The 18,776-nt window shown below is 32.4% G+C and overlaps 1 long non-coding RNA gene and 1 pseudogene across 1 annotated transcript; both read left to right on the top strand.

The window, feature by feature from the left end:
• Positions 1–445: 445 nt before the first annotated feature.
• Positions 446–13,721, top strand: LOC128172076 (uncharacterized; annotated as a pseudogene).
• Positions 13,722–14,886: 1,165 nt separating this feature from the next.
• LOC128171943 (uncharacterized) lies at positions 14,887–15,773 on the top strand. The gene is made up of 3 exons (XR_008242171.1): positions 14,887–15,008; positions 15,346–15,404; positions 15,693–15,773. It is a non-coding gene; the product is annotated as an uncharacterized LOC128171943 (long non-coding RNA).
• The last annotated feature ends 3,003 nt before the right edge of the window (positions 15,774–18,776 follow it).

Below are 18,776 nucleotides of genomic sequence, written 5' to 3' on the forward strand. Positions count from 1 at the left end.
CCTCTATAGTCATCTGACAAAGCTGATTAGGGCTCAAATTTATATTCTACTAAAAAAGAGAGTTCAGGGTTAACACAGAGAGAGCCATGTCATTGTTTTTCTTCCTCTGCCGTAATTGTTTTGATAACCAATTTTGAATATTCTTTTTTGCTAAAAACAATATAACAGTCATTAAAAATCACATCGAAGAGCTTATATTTCTTAGCTGTTCGTAACAGGTTCTTAGTTGCAAAATGTTTTTTCAGTTACATGACCATCAGAAATAAACCTATAAATCCGATTTTGTAAAGAGTTTGGTCTGATCGGTCTAGTCTGCCTGAAAACAATAAGCGGCATTTATCAATGTAGCCTTGCATGGTCCACAGTCCAAAAGGACGAGTGCACTTATGGGCCCCGGTGAAAAGTGAAAATTAAGCATATTTTTTCCCCTAACATTATCTATTGATATCTATTCCATAAGAATTAACAAGTTTTAGCGCTGAAATTATTGTTTATAAAAAGCACAAAGTTTTAAAACATAGTAGGGGTCAGCAGCCTTTCGTGGTTTTGTATAGTAAATCGAGGACAGACATTCATTTTAAAGCCTTTGTTTACTGTCAGCCTAACCGAGTACAAACTTGTGGAAAAGACAAAATACGCATTATACATCTAGTAAACTCCTGTGAAAGTAAGAAGTTTGTACTCGGTTAGGCTGGTACCTAAAAAATGAAAAACGTATGAAAATTTCAAGGTTTTTCCTATAGCAAGCGAAAGCTATTACCTGCGTGACCCATGTTTGAACTCATGCATGGAATAAATTATTTCTAACAATCACGTGGTTTCTATCCAGGTAAACGTTTGTCAAATGTGGTAGACGTTAGAAGTAATCCGGTAGACCGACCGCGTCATAACTGATTAATATTCATAAGGTTACGGAAAATACCGATCATTGACGAGAAAGTAAAAATAGGCCAGCGCGGGTGACATTGCACATGGTGCGATCATGTGGAAAACGTTATGGACACCGGTGACAGAGGACGGATTGTGTGGGTGGGTGGGTACTTTTGAGGATGCAGAAAAAATCAGAAAAGCATACGAAGTTGACTCATCCATAACATTTGTTTCGGGGAAGAAGGATGCTAACTTTGGAAGGCCAGAAATCGGTAATGTTACCTATACGTACTCTTGTATCAATGTGTATGCTCATATTATAAATAGCATTTTTCATTATCTATTGAGTTTTGAGTTATTGAAGGAATATTATGGTCAATGAAAAATATATTATAGTATTAACTAATTTAGACCCCATCTACAGTAGTGTAAATTATATGTATAACCTAGTAATATGTATATATACTTGTATATTGTGATGATCATTGAAATACCCCTCCGTATCCACCTATCAATTAGGTAGGACACAGCATGCAAATCCTGCATCAAAAGATTATCTGACTTATTTGATTGCGGTATTTAATTACCAGAATTACAGTACTTAACTTAATACCACACATCATTGTTACTTAATATACAACTTACTACTTATCCCCCCCCCCTTATTTTCATACTACATGTAATGGGTTTTAAATGTGGAAAAGATATGATGTACATCACATGTATACATCCACAGTGTCTCATAAGTCTCTGAGGCCAATATTTTATATGCAATTTCATATTTTTTTGTAATTCAGGGATGCGACATTTAAATAATAAATCATTACATACTTAATAATGAAAGTAATAGTACTTTTGGAAAATTTATTATTTTCCCCAATATCAACAGTTTGAACATCAATTTTCCCATTATATGGACCCTTGACCCAGTTTAAAAACATTAGGAAACCCCCTGTATTGATTGTTTTAAATATTATCTTACATCAATTATTAATTGATGTAAAATATCATTTTTTAAAAACAATATATTTTGCATATGAACAAGCAATACCCTATGATTCAGTTGTACTTCATAAATACGATCTATGGGAAAACTGACATATTGTTCTTTGCAGTTGTTAATGAGAAGTCTCGAGTACGATTTAATGATGTTGGAGATCCTTGTATTGTTCCTTATGACGGAACACCCTTCATCATTTTGGCTAGGTGTGAAAGACACTGCATATTCGGAAAAGACAAACACAAAAAGAACTAGAGCAAAGCTCGTTGCAAAGCAACGAGTGGGTCTTCCGATAATGTTGAAATTAAAGCTAGAAGTTCCTGTATGAAGCAGAGTTCTTAAACCAATAAACATTAGTAATTACGACAAAAAGAAAAACAATCGAATTATTCTTGGTATGAGTTAACAAAATCCAAATGATTATAAGCACGAATTAACAAACCTTATCGATTTCAAGCACGACTTAGCAAATACAAATCCGAATATGTAAAAGTACGATTCAACAATTATCGAATAATTTTTAATACGAGTTAATTTAACTCTTAACAGAAAACTGTTTTCTTAACCATAAAGTGGAATCAAAACTTCCGGAAAAAATCAGTTTTTAAACCACCTATATCTCTTTTATATATCGTCTGATTTTAGACCTGGTTTAAGTTTTAAATTATAAATAATAAGCTCTTATTTTCTGCTTTATGATTAATATCAGACTGTCGCTAAAAATAAGTTATTATGAAAAGACTTTGTAGCACTTTTGACCCCTTATTTGAGGGGCTGGCCCCTTTTTCTTGATATCAAATGAAAGGTCTTGTAAATATAAACATATTTTGTTCAACAAGTACTCACGAATTATTAACTGTTCTAGAGATATCCGAACAACTGTGTTTTAGGGGCCGACCCTTAAACTCCTTACCAGGGCCTCCAGCAAAACTTTTTTAGATCCCATATCGTTAAGAACATTATTTTGAGCAACTTTTCTTCTACAATGCTTTTCAAAATATTTCTCCTTTTTAAGATATTAATTATCAAATTTTTGGAAATCTGGCCCCTTGAAACCCCTAATTACGTAACATATGATTTACATATGGTACCGTATAGATAAACAACTGTACAATGAACATTTTTGCTTCCATAATTGATAACAAATTATTTTTCAGTTAAGAGTTATTTTTAAAAGACTTTAGAGCCCTCTTGGCCCCTTTTTTAAGAGGTCAGCCCTTATTTCTTGATATAAAAAAGAAAGGTCTTGTAAATAAAAACACATTTTGTTCATCAAGTGTTCAGAAATTGTTGACCGCTCCAAAGATATCTGAACAAATGTGTTTTAGGGGCCGACCCTTAAAATCCTTACTGGGGCCACCAACACAGATCATTTAGGTAGCATATTGTTAAGAACATTATTCTAAGCAGTTCTTGTTCTATAATTTTTATCAAAATATTTCTCCTTTTCTAGATATTAAAGATCAAAGTTTTGGACTTCTAGCCCCTTGAAACCCCTAATTACGTAACATATGACTTAGGTATACTTTTGTATACATTAACAGCTGTACAATGAACATATTTGCTTCTATAATTTATAACAAATTATTTTTCAGTAAATAGTTATTGCAAAAATACTTAAGAGCCCTCTTGGCCCCTAATTTGAGGGGCTAGCCCCTTTTTCTTGAAATCAAACGAAAGTCCTAGTTAATTTAAACAACTTTTGCTTTACATGTCTTAACAAAATATTTACACATTAAAAGCTAGGGCTGAAAATGTGCGAAAAATTCGTGAAAAAAATTGGTGCCAATTTTTTAGCTAAGGCGAGTTTCGCCGCCTTACGCATTTTTCAAAAAATCAAATAAATAGGATCATCTACAGACATTCATCTACTATCCCTGAAAGTTTCGCGTTTCTATCGCAATTAGTTTTTGAGAAGTTACGTGGACAAAATGGTCCTTAAAAATTCACTAAATCCTCAAAATCTCAAACCGGAAGTGACGTCATCAGCTAGAAATTTTATAATATTAAGTACTTTAGATGCTCAATACGTCCTGAAAATTTCATGCAAATCGGTCAAGTAGTTCACGAGAAATAGCGTTCGAAAAAAGTCAGAAAAAAAATAAAAAATAAAATAATAATAAGGAAAAGAAACAATAGAATAACAAGAGGGTCTTCCGTCGGAAACGGAAGACCCTAAAAAGAATGAGCTCAAAGAAGGGAGGGACTCTTGCCTTAAGGTAAATGTACATGTATATAGCTATTTTAATATTTAAAATAGATGCTACACTACACTAAATGATTTGTAACAACAAAGGTCAGTCTAGCAGATTCCAAGGTCAGTCTGCCAGATCCCATTACAAAAGGTCACATACATGTCACTATACAACTACATATAACAATTTACAACTTCTATATGAGTTCTCTTACACCTATAATATATATTAGAACATAGATCAGTCTAGCAGATTCCAAGGTCAGTCTGTCAGATCCCATTACAAAAGGTCACATGTATGTCACTATACAACTACATATAACAATTTACAACTTCTATATGAGTTCTCTTACACAGTAACACCTATAATAAATATTAGAACATTGGTCAGTCTTGCAGATTCCAAGGTCAGTCTGCCAGATCCCATTACAAAAGGTCACATACATGTCACTATACAACTACATATGACAATTTACAACTTCTATATGAGTTCTCTTACACGGTAACACCTATAATATATATTAGAACATAGGTCAGTCTAGCAGATTCCAAGGTCAGTCTGTCAGATCCCATTACAAAAGGTCACATGTATGTCACTATATAACAACATATGACAATTTACAACTTCTATATGAGGTCCCTTACACCTATAATATATTTTAGAACATAGGTCAGTCTAGCAGATTCCAAGGTCAGTCTGCCAGATCCCAATATGAAAGGTCACATAAATGTCACTATACAACAACATATAACAATTTACAATATCTATATGAGGTCTCCATGCTTACAGTACCAACCAGACACAACCTTACTCTAAAGCAGACCCAAAAAGTTTACCCCAGGTCTGCTTGAGGTCTGCCATCTGCTCGGAGAGTGCTATAGCTTTACTCGAGTCAGCTCTTGTGGTCTGTCTTATGCACTATAATGTGATACAAGCACACCTTTTTTCTTGCAGCCTGTAACTAAGGTGACCATTAAGGCCTGTGGGTCGCTTGTTTAAAATTAATTTTGAAATGTTTGTCCCTAATGTATAAATGCATAAATCAGGGTGATCATCCAGTCCCAAGAAAACGAAAACAATTACTTCAAGCTTCTAAAAAGAAGGGTTGCCAGGCCAAGATTGTAATGAAGGATGTTGTCCTCTTCCCTGATTATCAGGTAAAATCTTGTTATTAGTTTCATTTAGTTTTTTTAAACAATTAAAATCATTTTAAAAATACTGTAATGGATGAATTCAATTGATATATTTAAGCTGATTAATTATATTATTTGGTAATTTTTCTGTAGGTGAAGAAAACACGGAAAAAATAAAAAGAAATGCAAGTGAACATCTGAGGGATGACCTTTCTGATGTACCTGATAATGTCAATAAACAGAGGCGGATTTATATTTTGCTTCCAAAGAGGGAGGATCATGGGTCAACACATCTTACTGGACAAGTTAATATCAGATATTGTTATATAATTTAGTAAAGGAAAGTCTCTATCAAAGTTTCCATATATGTAGAGACACAGTCAACATTATCATAATTAAGTTCTCCCTTAAAATATATTTACATACGCAGTCATTTAATTTTTATTGTTATATGATTGGTTAATTCCTTGATCTCTGATTGTCTAATATTCAACTTTCTAAAAAAAAAATGTCTTGATAACACCCAGTTTGATATGTCTAGTCTATTTGTCACTGAATCACATAATTAAACAATTATTGCTGTTTTTCGGTCAATATGATGATTTAGCTACCTGAGAAGTACAATATTCACCAATTAGCCAAGAAGTACAATATATTAACTGAGCTAGCCGAAGGCATGGTCAATATTGTACTTCTAGGTAGCTAAATCATCATATTAACCGCAAAAACAGCAATAATTGTATAGTATTGACAATGAAAAAAGTTTTTGTTACAATTGATTTTAATTCTGATATGTAAATTAATATAATTGTTATGTATCAAATTTGTTACAATTTTCAGCTTGCCGGCTTCATGAATCCTTTATCCAAGGAAGTACGGGATAAACTAGGGGAACTTGTTGGACACGGGGTTACAAGTGTCTCAGAGATGCGTAGACATCTGCATGTGTATGTTGATACCCTGCTATTTAAAGACATGAAGCGTCCTGCATTGTCTGATGCTGCCTACTATCCAACAGATGAAACAATTAGGACACATATATATCTTGCCCAGTTGCGGTTAAGGTACAATGACTTGTTCAAAAATATGATTTTATCTAATTCTACTCTGTCAAAGTATATAACTACCTGGTAACTAGTTTGTATGATGAGAAATATTTGAGAATACACTAGGCAACTAAAATGATAACTTTAAATGTTATTTTTTAATGTAGATATTCAAGGATAGATCAAGAAAACCTTCTACATAAGGTAGCAGAATGGCAAGAGAATTATCCAAGGGACAATTTCGTCTTTATGCCTGCCTCTAACTCTCCACCGAGCGACAATGAAATTTTGAAGGATATAGACTGTGTGGAGCAGGATGATGATGATGAGGTATATCCGCAAATACAGGCAGCTGAGACAACAGAATTTTTCTTCTGTCACCAAAGTGAATTTCAACGTCATCTCTTGTACAGGTTTGATTTTATTTTAGAATTGAAGAATTTTTTGATTTATGATTCACATTTTGTTCAGATATTTAGAAGAAGTATACATGCAAAATTTCAATTTATTTAAAATACTGATTAGCTTTAATATTGTAAATTTATAAAAGAGAAGTGATTTGATTCGATTTGTATCAAGTGTTCTTTTTTCTTTCTCCTTTTTTTTATCCCTATTTCAGAATGTAATTTATTACAGGTATGGAAATTCCCTTTGTTTGCTTGACGCAACGTACCGAACTACGAAATACGCATAGCCCCTCTTTCTTGCTGTGAAGACCAATGTAGGGTATAGCGTAGTTGCGGAATTTATACTGCAGCATGAGACCAAAAAATCCATCATGCAAGGTCTACGAACCATTAAAGGTTGGCTTCATAATGCGCAAGACAGGCCCGCTGAATGGTCATGGGAACCAAAGTTTTTTATGACAGATTTTTGCGAAAGGGAAATTGTTGCAATTGAGGAAGTTTTCCCGGGTAAAATGATTATTTTTTATCTTTCAGTTATTTTATAACATAATTTTAAGTTATTTAGAGGTTATGATAATGTTTTGATTACTTTTTTACTATGGTAAAACTTCTAACAGTGGGGAAATTTGACAGAAAATTATTTTAAGTAATTGATGTACATAATGTTAATCCTTCTAACTGATATTCCAATATTTTGTTGTTTTTTCTTCTTCTAGAAAGCTTTGTTTTTATCTGTGATTTTCACAGAGAACAAAGTTGGACCAGATGGGTCAGTAAGACTGACAATGGTCTTACTGACTGCAAAGACCAGGTGCTGGGAATGTTGAGGAGATGTGCTCATGCATCCTCAGAAAAAGAGTACACAGAAGCCATCACAAAATTGCAAAATTCAGATATCTGGGCCAGAAACAGTCGTCTTAGAAACTGGTTTACAAAAACATGGATGACAGAAAAAAAGGTGTTTCCTGAAATATTTTAATTATAAAATAAATGTTCACTACTTATATTAGTTTTATCAGGTCGGGGAAACTACCGGTACCTTATATGGATATTGTTGTCATTGCTCAGAGCGATGCGTACATGTACCACGAACATGCAACTGTCCAATCAGTGAATTAAAAACAATGATTTTACAATAAACACGTGGTTAAGACTAATTTACGACTTGATTTCAAATGACTGTGGGAACGTCAATTTATAAAACATTCAATTTTATAAAAAATGCAAGATTAGGTACTAATTAAGATTGTTATGCTCACATTAACAGACATTGCCGATTTGCCATGTTAGATAGTACGTTGAAATACCTCTCATAAAGTCTTCACAAGTCATTACATTCCAGTATTTGATTTTGTGTTTTTCGCTGTTGTAGTGCTATTTGTTGACTAGAATTAGAATACATGGATTAATACCAAGAGTACGCACCAAACACACTTCTCGTAACAATTTACACATAGGCTTTAAATGGCCACATTTGAATGCCTGACAATGAACGAACACCTCCTAGTCGAATGCTTAGGACCATGAAATCATGTGAAATCTGTCTTCATTAAAAATAAGCGCTGGCAGTTATTAAGGCTTTTTTCAACAAATAGACTTTTTTTACCATTATAAAATGAGTGTTTGTAAATGTGAACATGGAAATAGTAGATGATGATGTAAATATTGTTTTAAGTGTACAAAATGATCGAAAAAATTAAATATGCTTTTCCAAAAGCAATTAGAAAAAGTAGCATTTTTTAAACGTAGTATTTTTTGTAGTAACCTATGATGCATTTCAGCCCAGGAATGTCACTCAGCTGATTGGTCAGTTTGTGGATTACATCTGTGCTTCATTTAGTATGTAAATTTATTCCGATGTCACAGAAAATAGTTTCCCCGATCTGTTTATGTTTCAAAATTCGTGGTAAAGAGTTAATTCTGTTGATTTTTACTATATATTGTGCAATATTGACCACTGGGTTGTCTTTTGCATATATAGCGCTGGGTCTGGTCAGAAAGATATGGATCAGGGCTCTTGGTGAATACAAATAATGGTCTGGAGAGACAGAACAAAGTATTCAAATATCAGTTTTTAGAGCAGCGAAAAAACAACAATGTATCAGGAATGATATCAAGCCTGGTACATCAGTATTTACCAGCAATGATGCTCAAGTAGGTCTTAGTTTAAATATTAATTGAACATTTTTTTGTTTTTTGAATTTGTTAAATGCATGCACATGAATTTGTTTGTTTCATTTAAACTTAATTAAGGACTGAATCCGATAGCTAGCTACTTAATTTATACAACTATAAAATGGGTTAGGGCAGTTTATCCTTTATTAACAGCGAAGCAGTATACAAAAACATGTAAACTGTTCCAACTCATTTTATATTATACAATTTTATGAATACCAATAATAGTCTTCACACAAACCTAGTTTTGTTCACCCAATGTTTTGTCCATTGTAGATTTATTAGTTAATGTTTAACTTTTGCATGCTATGTTTAATGTTTTGAATCAGAAGCCAAGTTACAAACAAAATTAAATGAAATACATGTACATGTAAATCAGAGAAATTTAAATATTTGTTTTCAGGAATGGTTACTTAAATTTTGCATGCAAGTTTTTTTGATGAGTTGATGATTATTCAGACAGTTGAGAAAAAAAGGGAGACACAAGTAAGTATTCCATAAAAGTACATTAAGGTTGATATTTATTGCTATATGTATGAAATTTTATGTCAAAATTCATAGCTATAGTGCTTAAAACCTTTATTCGCTTTAAATATCACTGCAGTCATTTACATATTAAGTACACCAATAACTTCCTTTTACAAGTTGCATGTGTCTTTGTTTGTCTGAATTTTAATATGTTCAGTTTTGTTTCTGTCATTTGAACAACATAATTAGCTCACCAAGACGAAGTCAGGGGGAGCATATGCCACACCGTCGGCATTGGCTTCCGTACCTGATTTAATTTTTGTTGTTGGTACTGTATCTAAGTTATTACTTTTCCTATCTTCACCAAACTTGCATGGATGATGCATCTAGACCTACTTATGAATTTAAAAGACTTGGATGCTGAATCTGAATCCTGAATTTTGGATGCTGGAAGAGGTTAAGGTTTTTGGAGCCGGTTAAAGTTTTTGGTGCAGGTGCCCTCTGATGAATATATCTAAGTTACTACTGGTCCTAACTTCACCAAACTTGCATGGATAATACTTATAATACTGATGTGCCAGACAGACTTGAATGCTGAATCTTAGCCATAGGTTTTGAATGCTGGAGGAGGTTAAGGTTTTAAGAGCTGGTTAAAGTTTTTGGAGCAGGTGCCCTCTGATGATGATTTCTTAGTTTTGTAACAATATGTACATGTGACATCAAATCTGTACACAAATAGTCACTTTATATCCCCTTTTCTTCATATTATTAAGCATGAAATGTCAAATACGTTCCTCACTGCCTCATGTTCATAAACTTGTAATTGAAATATATGTCTTGCAATGTGACTTTTATTGTACACATGAAATACACATGAAATACCAGTTAGAAATACCAGGTACAGTCATTTCATGCATATCTTTTACAAAGGACTATGTGCGGTTTTGTGCATTTTTTGCCCCCAAAATCAAAGTTTTATAAAGAGCTTTAAAAATAAGGTGAAAGATATAGTTAAATCATATTGGAAATAAAGGTGTAAAAGGTTATCACCACAGTGACGTCATAATGTAGAAATGACGTCATGAAGATAGCAATATTTTGATAAATTGATGTTTTGTAGCGAAATATGGGCGTTTTCCGATGGTTTTTCGACTGGGAAACATCGAGCGCATGCTTGCTCAAGTACCTAATTTTAGTATAATGTGTATAACTATCTGAAGAAAAACATATGTGAAAATTGCACGTGAGCAGACCTGCGCTCTATACTTCCGAATGCAAACTATATAGCAAAAATGAGAATATTTTCATTTTTCTGCAAATTTGCGGGATTTGGGCCATTTAGCTGACGTCATAGATACACAGCGAATGAGGAATGATGACTAAAATCATTATTAAAGTTATAGGCATCCTCTATACAATGATTTGTGAAGATTTTATTTTTATACGATACTATTTAAAAATTGGTTGAAATCGGGGGCAGATATTTGACCATACCGCAGATAGTCCTTTATGCTATGCTATGGTATGTGATTTTAATGATATGCTATGAGATTTGTATGCTATATGCTATGAGATTTGTATGCTATGCCATGAGAAATTAGGGCTTAATGATATGGTATGCTATGCTATGCTATGGTATGCTATGGGATTTGAACAAAATCGCCTCCATACACAGAAGAGTTCCACACATTTCGAAGTAAAATAATAAGAAGCCAAAGTTTACCACAAATCTATTATGTAAACATTTATTTTTTTCAAATAAAAACATTTAAAATCGAGTTATAAGAATGTTGTATGTTATGCTATGGTATGATATGACGAATGCGATTCTATGAGGTTGTATGCTATGGTATGAGATTCTAATGCAATGCTATGAGATTTCAATGCTATGCTATGAGATTTCAATGCTATGCTATGCTTTGGTGTCTGTTGTAAAAGATATGCTTGAACCGACTGTAACAGTATTGTCTGATAGCTTGGTTTTGTGATAGTTTTTTTTTAGATGTTGCTAATAGTAATTTTACAATCTTCTAATTTTCTTAATGATATAATGCTAATAATATTATATATTATTGTTCATAATTTTCTTAATGATATAATGCTAAATGCTTAATAATAAGAAAACACTTCTTGGTTAATTTTTTTATTTCATTTTTATAAACTGCTTAAGCCATGTTGATTTGTGTAAAGAAAGGAATTCTTTCAGATGTTTGCACTTATAGCTCAAATTGTTACACAATGCTAACTTAATTGAAATGTCTTATTCTTTTATAAAAATGTGTTGTGAATATATTTTATTTAGGTATATAAGGGATAATGCCACAGCTACAGATAAGTTCGGACGATCCTACGTAACAGATGTACCAGAGTTTTTGAAGAACAGACCTCAAAGCTTCATAAAGCACTGCATGTCAAAAATGGAATTAGCAGACACCATCAGTGCAAATGAAGTTTTATCTCTGGGCAACAGAACATACAAGGTAACTCCAGTAAACCCATATTTACAGAAATGTGCATTGCAGTGTAAACTATATGTAGACATTCAAGCATGTTGTTAATTACTGAAATTAGTAGCAGAAATTATAAACCATGTGTGGTTAAAGCAATTTTGCTAGCAAAATAGAATTTATTGCTAATTTAGAGGTAATATAAATTTATAGATTTTCCAGGTATAGCACGTTTGTATTTGTGGAATATATATATACATATGTAAATGAAAGATTTCTTACCATGTATAACCCTCATGTGTTCAGTTCCGTGCAAAACTTTAAAATATCAGGTTTTAACATAAATATTGAAGAAGGAAAATTGTACTTTCCAGTTTAATATAAAAACAATTTAATTATGAAAGGTGAAAAGTCAATCTGACCCTGGACAAAGAACAGGTTACCAGGTCACAATGGACAATGGAAATGGGATGCCAAGCTGTGGTTGCCATGCATGGATGTGGACATTACTCCCCTGCAAGCACGTCTTTGCTGTCATACAGCACACAGAATTTTCATGGGAAGATTTACCACCTGAGTACCTCTCACCCCATATTTTAACATTGACTCCCATGTGATTGGCATTCCGGTACCTATTCCATCCGAGGCACTTGAGGAAGAGGAAGTGGAAAATGAGAGCTTTGATGGCGCAACACACTTTGGTGATTCCGATGGAGATGATGCCTCACAACTCATTGACCTTCCTTCAGCTAAGAGAGGTCCAAAGTCTGTAAAAGCATTGGCAGTCCAATGTAGAGAAAAACTTTTACTTTTGCAGAATGCCACTTATCTCTGCCAGAGTGAAGATGCTTTTATAGTACTGGATTCCAACCTTAAGGAAGCTTTGAGTGTCTTTAACAGTAGTCTGTACAGAGACGGTGGACTCTGTACAGAAGCTGAACATATAAAGAAAAAGAACGCTGTAAAACGACCAGCAACACAAAAAGACGTGGAAAGTAAAAAAATCAAAATTGAAGAGAATATGAAAGAGAATATGAAAGAAAGAAAAAAGAAGTCAAAAAGAGGAAAGAAAAGGCTTCCACTGAAGTTACAAAAGACAGAACCAATATGTAGTGAAAGAGTCATCATAGAGGGACATGAAGCAGTTCCCAATACAATACAGGAAGATATTGCAGGTGCCTTACTTTTCGTTTCTTTTTCTGATAATGTTCATCAATAAACTGCTAAAACTTGTAAAGCTAAAAATAAGTAGGATACTTTTTACCTATATGAATAGAAGAAAAAATTTTAAATTCATTCGGAGGATAAGTCAACCAGACTCACTAAAGGTTCTTTTGGTAAAGAAGATTTAAATTTTTGAAATTTAAAAATTCATTTTTTATATTAAATTTTGAGAATGCAAAATTAAAAAGGGTGTATGATACATTGTAGAGATGGTGAAAAAGATGTCACAAAATGAGGTTGATAAATTGATTGATAATGCCAGGTTATCAAGCAGTATTTCCACAGATAAAGTTGCTCGTACGGGTCTCGCTTTATTAGAGCAGCTTTTCCCATCTGAAGACATTGATAACAGTGATTATGATGCTATTATTGAAGCAATCATTAATGATGCCAAAAAACTGTGTCCTTGCCTGGAGGAATAACACACTTTTCGGTTTGCATTACTGCTTCTATGGACACTTGGTATGTATATTTTGAATATGAATAATGGCTCCTCAATTTTGGACTATGGGAGGCTCTGTAGCTCCCAGGTTGTTCATTCTAATTTTTTCAGACCGGGAGCTACAGACTGAAAATAAAACAATTGCTATTGTATATTAAGTTAGGTTTGTTGTATGGACTTCAAAGAATTCATTGCATTATTTATCTTTACAGGTTATTGATGCATATATTGCATTTATAGTTCAAGCTGAAATTGAAAAGGGTAACCATATAACTATGTACCCATCACAAACAATGACTGGTATTATGAGTGGCACTTATTCAGTGGAAAAATGTAGAAAGAAGGTAGCTTTACTAAATATTTCATTATTCATTATCAATTAGATGTATCTGTAGATTTAAAATTATATTTGCCATATAGTGTTTTAAACTAGTAAGTACATGTACATGAAACAGGTGCAGATCTATCACAAGAAATCTATAAACAATGTACATCATTATATGTTAAGAGTGCTTTAAACACGAACCTCTTCAAATTTGAAATTTCTAAATATTGCTGTCTAAATTTATAAATAATCCTATAAATTAACAACTTTAATATTTTCCTGATATTATCCAGCCTACAAATTCTTAATTTTTTTAGTTCTTCTTCTTTTAATTTTAGTTAAAAGTATTTGAATGCGAAACCATTGTGGGAGCTGTTATTAAACATCAACATTGGACATTGGTGGTATGTAATGTTTTTCGTTTGCTTGCTTATTTATTTGTTTCTTTTTTTTTTCTTCTCGTGCACCCTTCATCTGGGGATCATTGTGAGTTAAACGTGCATTTTGATGTAATATTGTGTGTTTTCCTCCTTGTTCATAGATAGTTGAACCAAAGAAGGGTTTGATTTATTTCTACAATCCCTTGACTGAGAGGAGGATCCAAATAAGGGAAGTTCAAAGAAACTGGTGGTATGTTAATCTCAGAATGCAAAGATATCAATATTTGTATGCTTACCTTATTCTAGAAACTACTTTTTAGTTGTTGGAATCAACAAAGTGCATCTGTGTTTGTTAATCCAGGAATAACAATGCATAAAAATACTTATAAACAAAATCAACAAATTGTTATGTATGGGTGTCTTTTGCAATGATTGCAACCAATTTTTCTATGTTGTCAAAAAATTTAAAAGAAACACATTTTATTGTTTATATTTATATAAATTTGACAAAAGTGAATAATATTGTATTTTTGGTTCATATGGTACATGATGGAAGAGCCATTTCAAACAGATTGTTTAAGAAACCTTTTAACTAGTATATGAAGGGATTAGTAACAATAATGGAATTTCATAAGTAAAGGAGAAAATATTCAGTGAATTAAAAAAGGTTAAAATGTAATGTATGTTAAACACAGTAACTTTTTAAGATTAGCTTTAAACAATTTATCTTGATAAGATAAAGTTACACATATAAATATATCTATATATATTTCAGTTCATACATGGGTGCAAGAATGATTGCTTTCAATGAGCCAGACACCATGCAGTGGAAAGTGGAAACAAAAGAGCATTCAAAGCAAACTGATTCTTTCAATTGTGGAGTCTATTGCCTTTTGGTATGTCTATTTTTCTCGAATTCTAAAAAGTAATTTTGGATTTAATTGAGCAAATTTCAGATCCTAAATCAGTTGAAAGGTATACTTAATAATTAATTATGAAGGTATAAAAAACAATTAATATTCTGAATTGATTAACAGTTTGCCGAAAGGCATTTCAGTGGGCAGTCCATCACAAACATCACAAAAATGGACCTGGACAATATGAGAATCCAAATTGCCACAAATTTAATGATGTTTGAAGGTTTGTATGTTTGTTTTTTCAATAGAGATATGCAATATTTCTTGGCATCTTCAACATTGTAATCTAATTCCTACATGCTTTTTAATAATTTAGTGTACCTAACGGAACATTGTCCTACATGTGGATTTGTGACAAGGAGAGATGTAAGGGAGGTGAGATATTAGTACACATATTAAATTGATTTATTTCTAAAAATACTTAGTTCATTTTTTGTATCCTTTATGTATAAATATACATGTAAATATGCAGTTTGCCTTATTTACACAAACTCTTTTAATCACAAAATGGCATATATACTAAAGTAGTTCAAATTACATTTTGATTTCATTTAAAAATAACTTTGTTTCATTTATTTATGTACATGTAATACGTGTACATGTTCTATGTTGAAACAACCATGTAATAGATACTGCTTATCTTTATGCTTTTCATTTATCTAGATTCATTGTGAAAAATGCAACAGAGAGTTCCATAAAAAACCCCACTGTGTTGGGGAGGAAAACATGTGCAAATATAGCTTTATTTGCAGGATGTGTTCTATTAAGTTTTGGGTATGTGAAATAACGTAAAGCAAATTGATGTTATAATGGACTAATTTAACCTGAAATAGAACCTTTGACTTTCAAAAGGATGTATTGATTTCTTGAATCAAAAACAAGTTAAACAAATTAAAAATGTTCATTTCAAAGAGCCATGGCTGAGTGGCCAACAATAAAATAGACAACATTACTGTTGGACTCAACTACCCAAAGTCCAAGCTCTTGTTAAAATGGTTCTAATATTCTTCACATCAACATGACATATGCTTTTGTATGATTATTAACCTTGTGTATCTTCTTTTAAGGGGGGAAATGATAGAACATCTTCGGAAAAGATTTCTGTAAAAAAGGTTAGTTGTTTTTTTGCTAATTTGTGTAAGATTTTTACAGCACTGTTATAAAGAATATTGATGTGAATTTACCAACCTTTTCTTTTTTAAATTAGACAAAAGATTCCATCAGGGAGAAGAAATCTTTAAAACGAAGATCACTTTTAAGGGACCACCAGCTAGGAAAACATGCCACATGATGAAGGATCACATTAACTGTTGATATTAGGCAATACTCCATTGTAATGTTTGAATGTTTGAATATAATCATTACTATATATTACATACTAGTAATCAACTAGTAGATAATAAATAATAATAATTAAAAGTAAAATTATAGAGACTGTGAATGTAACACTTCATCAATAAATATGGCAGATTATCCTTGGAATCTGCTAGACTGACCCATATCATAATTATATTATAGGTGACAGACAAAGAGCAGAAAATGTAAATTGTTATCATGCAGTATCAGTATTGTAGTCAATCAGTATTCAATGATGTTCAAAACTTTTAAACTTTATTATGATATTGACATCAATCACATATTTAATAAAAGTTTTCAGCAGTAAAAGTTCTTGAATATGTTTTAAAATTCTCTTTGTCATATTTCATAGATTTTGATACCTGAAATATTGTAAAATATGAATTACATTCTGTATGGTATAATAAAAAGACTGAAAGTGTAACACTTCATCAATAAATACAAATACAAATATAAACTGACCTATATAGTAATTATATTACAGGTGACAAACAAAAAGTACAGGAATTGTAAATTGATATCATAAAGTATCAGTGTTATATAGTGACATATATGTTATCGATCATATTGAGATCTGGCAGACTGACCTTGGAATCTGCTAGACTGATCTATGTTCTAATATATATTATAGGTGAAAGAGACCACATATAGAAATTGTAAATTGTTATATGTAGTTGTATAGTGACATTTATGTGACCTTTCATATTGGGATCTGGCAGACTGACCTTGGAATATGCAAGACTGACCTATGTTCTAATATATATTATAGGTGTAAGGGACCTCATATAGAAGTTGTAAATTGTCATATAGTGACATATATGTTATCGTTTATATTGGGATCTGGTAGACTGACCTTGGAATCTGCTAGACAGACCAATGTTCTAATATATATTATGGGTGTAAGGGACCTCATATAGAAGTTGTGAATTGTTATATGTAGTTGTATAGTGACATACATGTGACCTTTTGTAATGGGATCTGACAGACTGACCTTGGAATCTGCTAGACTGACCTATGTTCTAATATATTATAGGTGTAAGAGAACTCATATAGAAGTTGTAAATTGTTATATGTAGTTGTATAGTGACATATATGTGACCTTTTGTAATGGGATCTGACAGACTGACCTTGGAATCTGCAAGACTGACCAATGTTCTTATATATATTATAGGTGTAAGAGACCACATATAGAAGTTGTAAATTGTCATATAGTGACATATATTTTATCGTTCATATTGGGATCTGGTAGACTGACCTTGGAATCTGCTAGACAGACCAATGTTCTAATATATATTATAGGTGTAAGGGACCTCACATAGAAGTTGTAAATTGTCATATGTTGTTATATGGTGACATATGTGTGACCTTTCATATTGGGATCTGGCAGACTGACCTTGGAATCTGCTAGACTGACCTATGTTCTAATATATATTATAGGTGAAAGAGACCACATATAGAAATTGTAAATTGTTATATGTAGTTGTATAGTGACATTTATGTGACCTTTCATATTGGGATCTGGCAGACTGACCTTGGAATATGCAAGACTGACCTATGTTCTAATATATATTATAGGTGTAAGGGACCTCATATAGAAGTTGTAAATTGTCATATAGTGACATATATGTTATCGTTCATATTGGGATCTGGTAGACTGACCTTGGAATCTGCTAGACAGACCAATGTTCTAATATATATTATGGGTGTAAGGGACCTCATATAGAAGTTGTGAATTGTTATATGTAGTTGTATAGTGACATACATGTGACCTTTTGTAATGGGATCTGACAGACTGACCTTGGAATCTGCTAGACTGACCTATGTTCTAATATATTATAGGTGTAAGAGAACTCATATAGAAGTTGTAAATTGTTATATGTAGTTGTATAGTGACATATATGTGACCTTTTGTAATGGGATCTGACAGACTGACCTTGGAATCTGCAAGACTGACCAATGTTCTTATATATATTATAGGTGTAAGAGACCACATATAGAAGTTGTAAATTGTCATATAGTGACATATATTTTATCGTTCATATTGGGATCTGGTAGACTGACCTTGGAATCTGCTAGACAGACCAATGTTCTAATATATATTATAGGTGTAAGGGACCTCACATAGAAGTTGTAAATTGGTATATGTTGTTATATGGTGACATATGTGTGACCTTTTATATTGGGATCTGGCAGACTGACCTTGGAATCTGCTAGACTGACCTATGTTCTTATATATATTATAGGTGTAATTGACCTCATATAAAAGTTGTAAATTGTTATATGTAGTTGTATAGTGACATATATGTGACCTTTTGTAATGGGATCTGGCAGACTGACCTTGGAATCTGCAAGACTGACCAATGTTTTAATATATATTATAGGTGTAAGAGA

The sequence above is a fragment of the Crassostrea angulata genome, chromosome 2 (assembly GCF_025612915.1).
Source record: "Crassostrea angulata isolate pt1a10 chromosome 2, ASM2561291v2, whole genome shotgun sequence".
In the NCBI taxonomy this organism is placed as follows: Eukaryota; Metazoa; Mollusca; class Bivalvia; order Ostreida; family Ostreidae; genus Magallana; species Magallana angulata.